A 14,851-nucleotide genomic window follows, 5' to 3' on the forward strand; every position below is an offset into this window, starting at 1 on the left:
GTTCTGTGAGAAAAATGTGTGATTAACCCTATGTCTCCACGTAGCAATTTTTATTGCTAAGCTCAAGCAATAACGTCGGCAGAGCAACAGCAGAGTGATTGCTGACATGAAACAAAGAATACAAGATAGCGCATTCACGTTTTCAAAATTTTATTGTTCTGCGCATGTACGTCACAGTAGTAAATAAACAAAAACACAATCACACGAACACATGTATTTAATATGGGGAAATTTTGTTTACATTCATATTTTAATGAAATTATTGTTATTTTTGTAATATAACTAATACAAAATTGTTTATTATTTATTATTAAACCCTTTTTACTGAATTTGGTAGATTTTGTAACAATTTTACTTTAATATTTTTGCATTTATATAAATTTTTAAGCAGTTTGCTAACAACTTTTTTAACCCCATTGATTTAAGTTACAATAATTTTAATAAAACACAAATTCAAATGTTAATATGTATATTTATTTCATAAAATACTAGATTTATTAAATATTTATATATAAATTTTAATTTAAAGTCTTGTGCCATTTTCTTTTTCTATTAGATAATTTATCAGTTATTTCATGATTTAAAATTCTTATTTTAAAATACATTCGGGCACGGAAGAATAATTTTTTAATTTTGTCACTGCACTTTATGTGTTGTGCTTGTTGCAAATGAATTTTTAAGAAATTATTTGTTATTAACAAATCATTTTCATTAATTGAATTGAAAATTGATTCCAGTCCTTTCATATATGTCATCATTTCCGGCGTTGGCTTAGACAATCCACCTTCACTAAGATGGTCTACCCAAGTAAAAGAAGGTGCGTCTGTATTTCTAGGTTCGGCAATATCTGGAACCGCGTCTTTCAATTTGTGGCATATATAGCCAGCGAAGTTCTCCAGACCATCGTAAGGTAAATCCTCAATTTCTGGCTCATCTGATGGAGCCGTGTCATCATTAAATTTAATGTTGGTTAATATAATGCCTGCAAGAATTTAAAAATCATTAAAATATATTAAACAATTTTGTTCTTCATTTTTAATTACCAGTAAGAGATTTGCCAGATGCTTCAAGGTCAGGGGTGTGGTCTACCTCAACATTTGCTGCGTCTGATATTACTCCATTATTGCGGCCAAGCAAATACGATCTTAAGCGATATTTAAACTCCTGCTGATCAGGATGGTCATGCAGACCACCTTTAGCGCGAATAACTCCGAAAAAATTTTCTAATACATCTTGATTAAGACGATATGTAAGAACATATTTGAGATTATATCGCTCCTTTAAATCAGCATATAGACCTTTGACAGCGTTATTTGATTGTAAAATACCTGTAAATATATGCGTTTTATGATAATAAAGGCTTCATCTGTTACATTTATACTAAAACCCTTACCTTTTTGGAATGGCAACAAGCTTCGTCTTCCTATAGCCCTCATGTTCCTCATTAATGTGGACATTTCATCAAGAATTTTGTCTTGCTCTTCTAAGGCTAGGCCGTAACCATGACGTCTAGTCCTTGAGTCATCTTTAGGAACTTTTACGTTCATGACATCGAACCAATCATTTGTCTGTAATGATATGAGGCGTCAAATTAAGAAATAGTATATAAATTGTTAACTTAACTGTTTTAAAAAGTTTGTGGCATTCTGTCCAATTTTTCCCATCTAAATGACCAAGACTCGCAGTCCTCGTGATAGCTTGAGCTACAGTGTGGGAAAAGAGCTTTGTTGCAAGTTTCACCCTCTGTCTCTTTGCTCCGGTGACAGTAAGATTAGCGTTTGAAATTTTGTGTGTAATGCTTAAATCACCAGACGTTTCTTCTAGCAGTTTAAAAATTATATCCTTTTTCACATCCTTTCCATCGATAATAAAGCCTTCATCAATAAAATGATTTCTTAAAAGCTTTATTAAGTGAGGAACGTCCGCAAAAGAAAAAATTTTTTCGTTGTTGAATAAAAACCTAGTAAAAACAAGTAAGAGTGCTATATTCGGCTATGCCGAATCTTATATACCCTTCACCTTTGTTGTGGATGCATTATTATTTTTTATAATTAGTATATATGTATGTACATTGCCCACTTTCAGCGTACAGCATCCTAAATTTATCAAGAACACAAAAAACAACAACAACGCCAAACGAAACAGAACACCAAAAGAAAAAACAAAAACAAAATACGCAAGGCAATGAAACCAACACACATCCAAACATACGTTTAATTGTATAAAAAACAACAACAACGCCAAAAGAAACAAAACACAAAAGAAAAACAAAATACGCAAAGCATGCACATTCAAACATACGATTTGTTGATTTTTTGTCAAAAAATCCAACACACAACCAAACATACGTTTAATTGTATAAAAAACAACAACAACGCCAAAAGAAACAAAACACAAAAAAAAACAAAATACGCATAGCTTGCACATCCACACAACCAAACAAACGGTTAGTTGTATAAAAAACAACAACAACGCCAAAAGAAACAAAATACGCATAGCTTGCACATCCAACCATACGTTTTGTTGTTTTTTTGTCAAAGCATGCAATACATTGTGTTTTTTGATGAAATTTTCAGAGGTTGTCTCGGATTTTTGCTCATATCTCCGTTATTTATGGACGGATTTTGCTGATTTTAAATAGCAAAATTCTCGAAAGTATGTCTGACAGAATTGTTGAAGATTTGGATCCCGGAGATATCTGGGGCCTTCAGAAAATTGATTTCAACAGACAGACAGACAGACAGACGGACAGACAGACAGACAGACAGACAGACAGACAGACAGACAGACAGACAGACAGACAGACAGACAGACGGACATGGCTTAATCGACTCCGCTATCTATAAGGATCCAGAATATATATACTTTATAGGGTCGGAAATGAAAAATGTAGAAATTACAAACGGAATGACAAACTTATATATACCCTTCTCACGAAGCTGAAGGGTATAAAAATATTAAATATTAGTTTTTAATTATATGTATGTATATTATACTTTACCATGGCTTTTCTTGCGTAATTTGTAGCTCTTTTATCAGAGATCTATTTGCGCCTCCTAAGTCCGAAACCATAGCGACAACGGTGAAGCCACATTGCTTCACCTCGTGTAGCATACTTTCTAGAATTTCTTTTGTCATTGGACAATCGAAATCGTAATATATTGGCTGCTTCCATTTACTCATAAGTCCTAAAAACAAAATTAAATTATTTAATGAAATACTATATTTAGTAAAAATACAAATCTTACCTCTTAACATGCAAACCTGAACGTAGTTTACAGGTGCTAATGTTGTGTCTGTCTCCCTGTCATAACAGTACGAAGACCTAATTTTCATTTCATCGAAGCTAAGGACACAAAGCTTTTCAATTTGCGTCATTTGATTCGATGCTTGTAAAATTTTAAATACTGGTTTTATAAGTCCTCTGGTGATTTCTAGCTTTTGAGCCCAGCTTTGGAGAGTACGGACAGCTGGAAGAGGAAACTGGTTTTTGTACAAAAATTTGTACATTTTCGGGCTTACAGCGTATAGGGTAATAGAGTGAGCTATATCATCTTCCGACCATGTTTGCCGTTTTATGCCATTTTTCAGTTTTTTTATTTGCCCTGTAGTAAAAATGATTTGAAGTTTTTCCTCAATGCACGTAATCTCGAATCTAGCTTTAGCTAAACATTTCTCCATCTCATTCTTTTCGTAATTGTGCTTTTTTTCCATTTTCTCCATTTTCTCATTTAGAATTTTTAATTCTGCGTCAGACTTACTTTTTTCCTTTTTCAGAATGATGATTTCGTCCTCTAAACTTTTCCTGTGAAAAACAAATGTTTATATCAATTAAGCAACGAAATAACAATATTTAATAAGCTTGCTTACACTTTTAGACTTTGATCATCCACATCCAAGGAGGAAATTTCCAAAGTTTGCTCTTCTGGCGGCTGATTTTCTATTACATATGTATTTTCAGTATCATATATATTTATTTCGATGGACTGTAAAGGGCAGTTTTCATTGGACGGCATGATGACAGGGCTGTGATTTTTAAGAAGAAAATCAACAGTTTTTTTATTTTCCCTTCGTTCAACTCTACTTGCTCGCTGTTCCAGCAGTTTTTTGTTATTTGAGTTGGCCAAGTTCACTGTAGGAACAACACCATCCTTGAGTTGCCTTTTTAAAGCAAAACCTATAAATATATATCGAAAATTTAAAAATATATACATATATTTTTCATTCTTAATTACTTACCCATTTCATATTGTAGATTATTGGCAAAATCTTCTTTTTTAAAATGATCCATGCAAACAAAATAAAATTAAACTTTTTGCGGCCGCATTAAACTTTTTGCGGCCGCAAAAGCTAATCCACTTCTTTCGAAGCGTTAAATTTGTTGGAAAACGGAAAAAACTACAAAAAGAAGCTTTTCCCTTATTGCTTTTATTGCAGTTCACAACAGCACACTTCATTTTTATTAATTTTTGTTTTACACTTTAAATTATTTTTAAAAAACCACAAAATACACAAAAATTCTCTTTACACAACAAAATTTTCGACTACAGTGACGTCACACAAAAACAGCTGATTGACAAACAAAAATAACGGACCTGCGCAATGCGCTATCTTGTATTCTTTGTACTGTTTGTCAAAATTTATAAAAATTGAAAGCGGTGACGTAGGCAGCACGCAATTTGAAAACAATTTTAGTACAAATTGGACATAAAAATGTAATCAGCTGTTTTCTTGAATGAAAAATTGAAAACCAACTTGAATGTGAAATTGAATGCAAGTTCGTTTCAATTCTTAAAAGTGTGAGTGTATTAGTAAAAAAGTGTGAGTGTATTAAAACTTGAAAGGCAAAACTTGATCGTGTAACCCCCAAGTTAGGTGGAGAAAACGTTCGTCACAAATACAAAATTTTCAAAGCGAGAAGTTCTATGAAAAACTGTGGTTTATTTTACGTTAAATGATTTTTTTCACTAATTTCTTTGTTTTTTTGTTTGTTTTGGTTCTTAAATAAATTAAATATGGATGAATTAATCGCATCGAATCATAGAAAGAAGAAATTTTACATTAATGACAACTGAACTGACAGCTTATTGCTTAGCAATAATTGCTCAGACAATCAGCAGAGCAATCATTGCGCAATGGATTGCTACATATGGCAATTTGCGGTCTACACTCGCAAATTTCATTGACGCAATCAAATTTGACAATTGCAGCAATAAATATTGCTACGTGGAGACTTAGGCTAATGGTGCATATTCATTTATAAATAAATAACAAAAAAGTTTTAAATTTGATTATTACATATATGCCATATTACGGCAAGTAAAAACAAAAAAAAATTTGTAAAAAACCAAAAACAAAAGAGAAACAGAAAAAATTTGCAATATATAAAAAAGAAATAGCGGCATATTTATATGTATTCCTGCACATACAAACCGCATTATTTTGCCCCTACAATTTGTGCATATTTCAACACATAACGTGATAAAATTGTAAATATAAACAGTTTAAATTTGCCACTACAGATTTGTACATACATCATACATAAAAACCGTTTATCTATGCATACATAATTCAGAAACGGAACGCACTAAAATCTCATACCTACATACTTAACGTTAAATTTCCCCTACAAAATTTATATACACAATTTTACATACAAGTTTAAATAAAATTTATATACCTACACATTTTTACATAAATAGCAACTTTAAATCATACATACAAACCACCAAATTTTTCCTTACAGTTGTATCTACTTACATAAAATAAAATATTAAAGATTTAAAATTACAAAAGTGCATATAAAACAAACAAAAATAGAATTTGCTAAATAGATTCCCCTACAGTGTACATACATACATACATATTTAAAAAAATTTTGCAAATATATAGTTCATTTTTCTCCTCATAAAATTATTACTTAAAGAAAATAGAAAACAAAAAGAAAGAATAAATAAAGTTCAAATTGAAACAAAAGTGAAAAAAAAATAGTACATACATATTTAAACAAAATTTGGAATGACATAGTTCATTTGCCTATTTTATAAAATTATTACATACAAAAAATAGAAACCAAAAGGAAAGAATAAAACAAGTTCAAATTAAAAGAAAAGTGAGAAAATAATTACATATATACATATTAAAAAATTTCCAAATAGTTTCGCCATTTTTGCCCAGTATTACATTCTATAAAATTATTATTATATACCAAAAATAGAAAACAAAAGAAAAGGATAAAACAAGTTCACATTGATACATAAATGAGAAAATAGTTACATACATAATTTAAAAACTAATAAAGAAATAATACAAGAAACAAGTGTTTAAGAAAAGCAGAAAGAAATATTATACCACCACATCATTTGATCATCCCAAATAAGAGAATTTAAACCAGGAAATTTCGTTCAGCTAAGAGATAAACAACTAAAAACACATTCTCTTGTTCTCTTTATTAAGTAAGTCTCTTTTAATTTGTTTCCCCATTCTAAAATCTCTTAAATCATTCATTTATCATTTTTCCAAATTCATCCAAACATATTTCAAATAGTATTGTGATTTATGTACATAAAAATAAAAGACAAAAATTTATGAAATTGTTATTAAACTAGAACTTCATTAAAAAGATAATTATCTCGCTCTTAAAAAATAAATAAAAAGCTTACAGTCCACTATAAAAAGAGTAAGAAAAATATTTGTTACAAAGTAACTTAAATAGAAAATACAAAGTTAGTTCAAAAGAGAAAACAATAAACCCAAAAAAGAATAAACTTAAAAAGGAATACCTAAAACAAATCAGAGGTGGAAAAGTGAATATATTATATTTTTGTAATTGTTTCACAGACTAATTTGAAAAATTTTAAATTTACTTGGGAAAGTTAAATTGATTAGACATAATCAAAAAACAAGTTTAAATCTAATAAAAAATACAATCTCACAACAATTTAATTATAGAAACAATAACAATTTAAGCTATTCTCATTGCAGTATACACATTTCTCATAAGAGTTACCATTGTGTTATTTTACTCGTTTTAAATAAATTTCAAATACAACACAATTATAACACATTGGATCGTAATAATTCAATATTTATATCTTGTTATAAAATATTCTTAATCCTTTTCTTCGTAATTTATAAAATATTTGCAAAAAATAATAAATTTAAGAAATTTCAACAAAAAATTAAAATTTACAATTGTGTTATTTTACACGTTTTAAATAAATTTCAAATACAACACAATTATAACATATTGAATCTTAATATTTTAATATTTATATCTTGTTAAAAAAAAATATATATATTCTTAATACAATTTATAAGAAATATTTGCAAGAAAAATAAAAATTTTAAGAAAATTTGTCTATAGAATCAAAATTTCAACAAAAATTAAAATTTCATGAGAAATTTGATTCACTTACCATACATACATACCTATATTTTCCGAAAACATTTATATTTGGAAGAAAACTTTAAAAACTCTTAACCTGTTTAAAAAGCAAAATTCATTAGTATAAATTTAACTAATATTAAATTTTCGAAACAGCTTACCCCCAAATTTGATATTTTTCTACATTCCGCATAAAATAAGAATTTTTAATATATTTTTCACGCTTTTATCACTTTAACCCATTAAATCGGTGCTAATAAAAGTGAATTTAGTCAACTAGGCAATTTTACATACTCTGTTCGCAACTAGTGCTATATTTCCTATAGTTTTTATCTCTATCACAACGAGCAGAGTAGTAAAATTAACTATTAACACTATACAATAAGTGTTTAATGCTATAACTCTTTAAACCTTTACCTAAAAAAATTGCCTCAATTAATTAAATAACATATTTAGTATCGTACTCTATATTCTATTCATTATAAAGTTTATTCAATACAATCACACCCAAATACTCAGGGTTCAATTGTATTCACTTATTAAAACCTAGTATCATTTCACTACAATCACACCCATATACTCAGGGTTCAATTGTATTCCCTTATTAAAACCTAGTATCATTTCACTCTGCAAAACATCCAATACATCTACGTCCAATTCTACGTCCAACGATTTAACTGGATCACCCTCTAAAGATTGTTTTCTGTTCAATTGTGAACATTTGCTTCACTTTTGCGACTTATTCAACAGAACTGAAGTAGAAGATCAAACTGAATCAGTTCTGGAAATTAAGTTAAAAGACTTAGAAACAAGATGGACAAATTTAGATGTTTCTTACAAAAATGTCATGTTATCTCAAAGTAACACAGTTGATTCTGAATTTAAAGTACAAGCTAAAAGTGAATATGATGCATGCGTAAGCGCATATTATCACTGTTCCTCCCAAATTGTGGATTTAATAAAAGTTTCTCACATAGAAACCCCAAATATGCCTTATTTCAGTCAACATCCCGCTATTCTATCCCAGCTCTAGCTTTAAGACAGGACATTATGCCAAATAACTCAAGCGATTGCATAAAGCTACCTCCCTGTGATACAGAAGTATTCAGGGGTAGTTACGAAGAATGGCCCTCGTTTCGTGATATGTTCACAGCAGTGTACATTAATCACTCAAAGCTCACTCCCGTCACAAAGTTGTATCATCTTCGTAACAAAACAAGAGGCGAAGCTGGTGAAATAGTAAAAAGATATCCTCTCTCACACGATAATTTTGAACTGGCATGGAATGCATTAGAATCCCGCTACGAGAACAAGCGTGTTCTTGTAGACAATCAGATAAAAATTCTCTTTGACATTCCTTCAGCTCGAAAGATAGCTTGTCCCTCACTAAATCTTCAAACATACAAACATATGTATTACAAGAAAACGCAAACTCCTCTTGCAAGTTATGTAATGAAGAACATACACTCAGAATATGCCCAAAATTTAGATCATTCTCAGTACAAGAGAGAATTGATTATGTGTTCAAAAATAAATATTGCAATAATTGTTTAAGATATTCTCACATTAAAGTAAACTGCAAAAGCAAACGAACATGTCTCTATTGCAAAAAACCGCACCACACCCTATTGCATATGGCTAAAAAGTCTCAAAATATTGCCAATAATAAAGAAATTGCTGAAAATGTTTCAAACAAACACATTAATTCCCAAAACTCTTTCCAAAAAATTACTCAAAATGACACTCAAAGTGAGCAGCCTACTACCTCAAAACACATTCAAGCTAATTGTTTTACTAGCAATGAGAACATTCTATTACGAACTGCACTCATGCAAATAGAATGTAGAGGCGAATTATTTACTATTAGAGCTTTAATTGACCCTGGTTCTCAACGAACATTTTTAACTGAACGAATTAGAAATCGTCTTCAGCTCCCTTATCAAAATACTCATTTCGAAATCGTGGGAATTGGTGGTCAAAAGCAAGCTGCAAATAAAGAATGTGAGTTCACACTATACGCCAAAAGAACAAATATAAGAATCCCTATAAAAGCTATAGTCTTGCCAAAAGTAACAAAACGGCTCCCAGCATGTTCATTTGAAATCCCTAACACAAAAGAACTTGAAAACTTAGATCTAGCCGACCCAACTTTTAATAAAACTTCCCAAATTGATTTAATTTTAGGCAATGACTATGAGCATTTTATCAATCTCGATGGCATAAGAAAAAATATTTGTGGCAAAACATCTGCCTATAAAACTATTTTTGGCTGGGTACTTAGTGGTCCCATGAAAGTTGAAGCAATTCAAGCCTTCACAACTGAAGTCAGCTCGAATGAAAATTATGAACTCGCTACACTCTTAAAAAAGTTTTGGGAAGATGAAGAAATCCCATCGGTTCACACAAACTCAAAATATGATGAATTTTGTGAAAATTTCTATACTCAGACAACCACTCGCCATAAAAATGGTAGATATATAGTTAGATTACCATTTAAGACAGAATATCCTAAAGAAATCTTCCTCGGATCTTCACGATTCGTAGCCCTTTCCAGAATGGAAAAGACACTTTCGAAAGATCCAGAGTTACAGTCCCAATACAAAACAGTTTTGGAAGAGTATTTATCACTAAATCATATGGAAGAATCTAACTCCCAAGAAATTATATCTCAAGGCAAATATCTCTCATATTATTTACCCCATCACGCGGTTGTGCGACCAGAACACAAAACCACAAAAGTTAGAGTCGTTTTCAACGCGTCGAGAAAAACTAAGTCTCAAGTTTCGCTGAATGATGTTCTCTATACAGGCCCCACTCTTCAAAGTGATTTAATCACAACAATACTCAATTGGAGAAAGTATCAATTTGTATTTAGTGGCGATATTCAAAAAATGTATCGCCAAATTCTTATACACCCAGATGATAGACCCTATCAAAAGATTTTGTTCCAACGTCAACAAGACAGCCCTATTAAAGATTTTGAGTTAAAAACAGTTACTTTTGGAGTAAACTGCGCCCCCTTTTTAGCGATTCGCACCCTTTTACAACTCGCCTCAGATGTAGAATCCCAGTACCCAAAGGTATCATCAATTCTGCGAACAGAAACATATGTTGATGATATTCTGTCTGGTGGCTATACAATCGAAGAAACTCTCACTGCCCAAACTCAGCTTATAGAAGCATTAAATTCAGCGGGTTTTCCATTAAAAAAGATAACAGCAAATAATCCCAAACTTCTCACACATTTACCAAAAGAAGATTTTTATGATCTTGATTTTCTTCGCTTCCATGAGACGAGCGCTACCAAAACACTTGGTATTAAATGGAATGCGCTAAATGACTCGTTTACTTATCAATTTGCAGAAATCGATCAAGTTACAAAAATAACAAAGCGACAAATCCTCTCCACGATTGCAAAATTATTTGACCCCGCTGGATGGCTGGCTCCAATAGTCATCAGAGCAAAAATTTTGTTGCAACAATTGTGGTTAGAAAAGCTACAATGGGACGAAGAAGTTTCCCAAGATTCCCTTCAAAATTGGAATACTCTTGTTCAAGATCTACAGAAAGTAGAAACTATCTCTATACCCCGCTGGCTACAATATACACCTTCAGATACTATACAAATTCACGGGTTTTCTGATGCATCCAAATCAGCATACTGTGCAGTGTTATATGTAAGGTGTCAAAGTCATACCCACACAGCGTTTTCAAATTTGTTAGTAGCCAAATGTAAAGTTGCTCCAATTCAGACAGTTTGTCTTCCAAGGCTTGAACTTAACGGAGCCCTACTCTTAACAAAACTCCTTAAGTATGTTAACTCTACATTAAATTTTAAAACCAAAGATATATATTTATGGACTGATTCATCCATAGTCCTGGGTTGGCTTTCTAAACCCCCTTCAACATGGGAGACATATGTGGCCAACAGAGTTTCTCAGATCAATCTCATTGCTCCAGATGCAATATGGCGACACGTTTCAACGCACGACAACCCAGCAGATCTGGGAACACGTGGCTGCAAACCACAGGAACTTGCTCACAATTCCCTCTGGTGGCATGGCCCTTCATGGTTAACTAATCCCTCTTCTGCATGGCCAAAACGAAATCCTCTTCACTCTATCGAAAAAAGCACAGAAACTCAATCCTTACACACCGAAGTTGATAGAAATGATATTTTAAATAAATATTCATCATACCCCAAGGCATTACGCATTTTTTGTTACATTTTTAGATTCTGTAATCGATCCCTAAAAAAGCGAGAACCAATTGAAAATAGTAAAGCTCCGTATCATTTGACTCAAAACGAAATGAAAAATGCAAAAACTAGACTAATTATTTTAGCTCAGAAAAGTTTTTACCCAGATGAATATAATTGTCTAAATAACTCTAACCCCCAGTAACACGAAGTCTGGTTATGTTTTAACTAATAGTTATACTGACAGTTTTCATACAAAAATAATTTTAACCGACAATATAACTATTAGTTAAGGCATAACCAGATTTCGTGTTAATGGGGGTAAGCCTATATCAAACAAAAGTTCCCTCAAAAGTTTGAACCCTTTTCTAGATCCAAATTCTATCATGAGAGTAAATGGTAGATTATCTCAATCCTCTCTTCCTTATTCGGAACGTTACCCTATCATTTTACCTGGTAATTCTCGATTTTGCCAATTGTATCTAACCCATTTACACAAATTTCTATGTCACGCTGAATGCAGTCAAATGTACAGAGCAGTACAAACTGAATTTTTTATATTCAGACTCAAACCGCGTATTAAGAAGATAATACGTAACTGTAAATGTTGTATAGTATTCAAACAGCAGCCATGTTCACAAATAATGGCACCCTTACCTGTAACCTTTCTTTACCCTTTCAAATAACAGGTATTGATTTTGCTGGGCCGTTTGAATTAAAGACATCTTCATTAAGAAAATCACCCTATGTTAAAGGTTACGTGAGTGTTTTTGTTTGTTTCAGCACGAAAGCTATTCATCTAGAACCCTGCTCAGATCTATCCTCTGTTGCATTTCAGGCCGCATTTAGTCGTTTCGTTGGGAGGCGAGGCCTACCCCAAAGGGTAGTAACAGATAATGGCAGAAATTTTCTCGGTTGCAGTAGAGCACTTGAACTCGAATTTTCAACTTTTATTGAACATGCAGCTCACGACATAGCTCAGAAATACATTGCTCACGGGTTCGAGTGGAAATTCATACGCTCCGCACATGGGTGGCTTATGGGAGGCCGCCGTAAAAAGCTTCAAATACCACTTTAAATGAGTTGCGGGGTCCCATAAATTTACTTACGAAGAATTGGCTACTGTGTTAGCTCGTATTGAAGGAGTACTCAACTCTCGACCAATATCTGCACTATCTGAAGATCCCACAGATCTGACAGCATTGACTCCATGTCACTTTTTAAGAGGCGTTCCCTTGATAGCGTTCCCAGAACAAAGCTTCCAGGATATGTCCCTTATAAACCGATGGGAAAAATTGAAGGAAATTCACCATCAATGTTCCATACGATGGAAAGAAGACTACCTCAAGTCTCTACACAAGCGCTACAAATGGAAGAACTCTTCTCCAAACATTCATGTTGGTGACCTAGTGGTTGTAATAGATGATTTATTACCACCCCACGAATGGCGTTTAGGAAGGATTGAGAAAACATTCCCAGGTTCTGATAACAATATACGTGCAGCTGAGGTACGCGTAGCTACCGGAACAATAACTCGCCCAATTGTTAAATTGTGTCTTCTTCCCTTTGCAAATAAAAGTGAACCTCTTTGCTAGATCTCAGAATTTCTCTCTAAAATTAACCAAAACCTTTATTATAATATATATATGAATTCACATTATTATTCTCATATCTCTTAATTTAAACTTTAGCTTACTTTACACACATTCACATATTGCTCATTTATATTCCTAAAATTATATACATATAACTTTACATTCAACAGCATATAACCTCCCCACTTACGTTTATCCATTTTTAATAAAGTAATTTATACCCTTAGGAATAACCGAAGGCTCGAAATCACCCGGCCGACTTCAAGTCGACGTAGCCAAACATCCCATAGCACTAGAAGTCGAGACGAAACCACCCGGCCTACTTCAAGTCGACGCAGCCAAACAACCAATAGCGCTAGAAGACGCGACCCGGACATTTACAAGTGTGCGTTGTGTACCAGCTTTCACGCACTGCGAGAGAGGACGTGGTGGAGAACCACCGCTATTGCATCAACTGTCTTGCAAAAAGCCACACAATAAGAGCTTGTCAATCGATGGACACCTGCAGGATATGTGACAGGTATCATCACACATTGTTGCACCCACGTCGTCAACGTGTTCGTCATCAACAGCAACAAGGTCAACGACAGCAGTCAAACCGTCAACAACAACATCAACAGCCAGAAAGTCGTGACAACCAACAGCAAGCCAGTCAACAAGTCACTCAATCAGCTATAACACCAACTAAATCGACAACACCAGACGTTAAAATATTAGTGGAGGCGATTCGTTCGCTGGCTCACGTATTATGTACCCAACAGGGTCCAATTCTTGCCTAGTGCCAAGGCCGGCGGCATGTCCAAACTAGTTTGAACACTAAAATTATAATTTATATTCATTATAATTTTTATATTAATCATTTGAAATTCAATTAATATAAGTATTTTTTTTGTAGTGTAAGCGATATCGTAAAAGACACAAAATGTGGCATCGCTAACATTTTTATCGCCAGTTTTCGTTAAACGTACTGGAAGTTTAATAACTAACATATAGATTTAACAAGCTAAGAAAACTTACTTGCACTAGAACCACCAAGAAGTTCAGTCTATTAATTTTATACTTACCTTAAAACTAAAGATTTTATACTTACCTTAAAACTAAAGATTTTATACTTACCTTAAAACTAAAGATTTTATACTTACCATTGCCATTGTAAACTTACCTTAAAACTGAAGAAACCTAATAAAGGAACCCAAAATTGAATTGTATTGAAACCCAAAATACTTACCTCATCATTTCTAAAGGAAAAAAGGTGATATTTATGCTATAAGAACCAGCCTAAACAACACTCATCTAACCCTTAAATTTCTCTATTCTCTACCCACAATTATAATTATTCAACTCTGAGTAATTATAATTACATCTTTATTATAGATTACCCCCTTTGATCTCGTTATAGATTACCCCCCTTTAGATCATCACATTTGTCACCATCTATAATAGAGATTTTATAATACTTACTCCCAAAAGTATTCAATCAATAAATAAAGTTTTTTTTAAAGGTAGGTATAGAGTTAGTGCAATAACTAGTGAATTTGTTTTAAATGTAAATACGTATTCCAATTAATTAGTGAAACATATTTTATAAATTTTTTAATACTCTAATTTTTAATTAAAGTCATATTAAGTTAAGTTATATCATTATTTTATTTATTTTTAATGTAAATAAGT

At 32.4% G+C, this 14,851-nt stretch overlaps 1 long non-coding RNA gene across 1 annotated transcript; it reads left to right on the plus strand.

Annotated features, from left to right (window-relative positions):
• The first annotated feature begins 6,215 nt into the window (after window positions 1-6,215).
• LOC135950966 (uncharacterized) lies at window positions 6,216-14,401 on the plus strand. Its single transcript, XR_010575951.1, has 2 exons — window positions 6,216-6,455; window positions 13,408-14,401. It is a non-coding gene; the product is annotated as an uncharacterized LOC135950966 (long non-coding RNA).
• The last annotated feature ends 450 nt before the right edge of the window (window positions 14,402-14,851 follow it).

This window comes from Calliphora vicina, chromosome 2, assembly GCF_958450345.1.
Source record: "Calliphora vicina chromosome 2, idCalVici1.1, whole genome shotgun sequence".
NCBI classification, from domain to species: Eukaryota; Metazoa; Arthropoda; class Insecta; order Diptera; family Calliphoridae; genus Calliphora; species Calliphora vicina.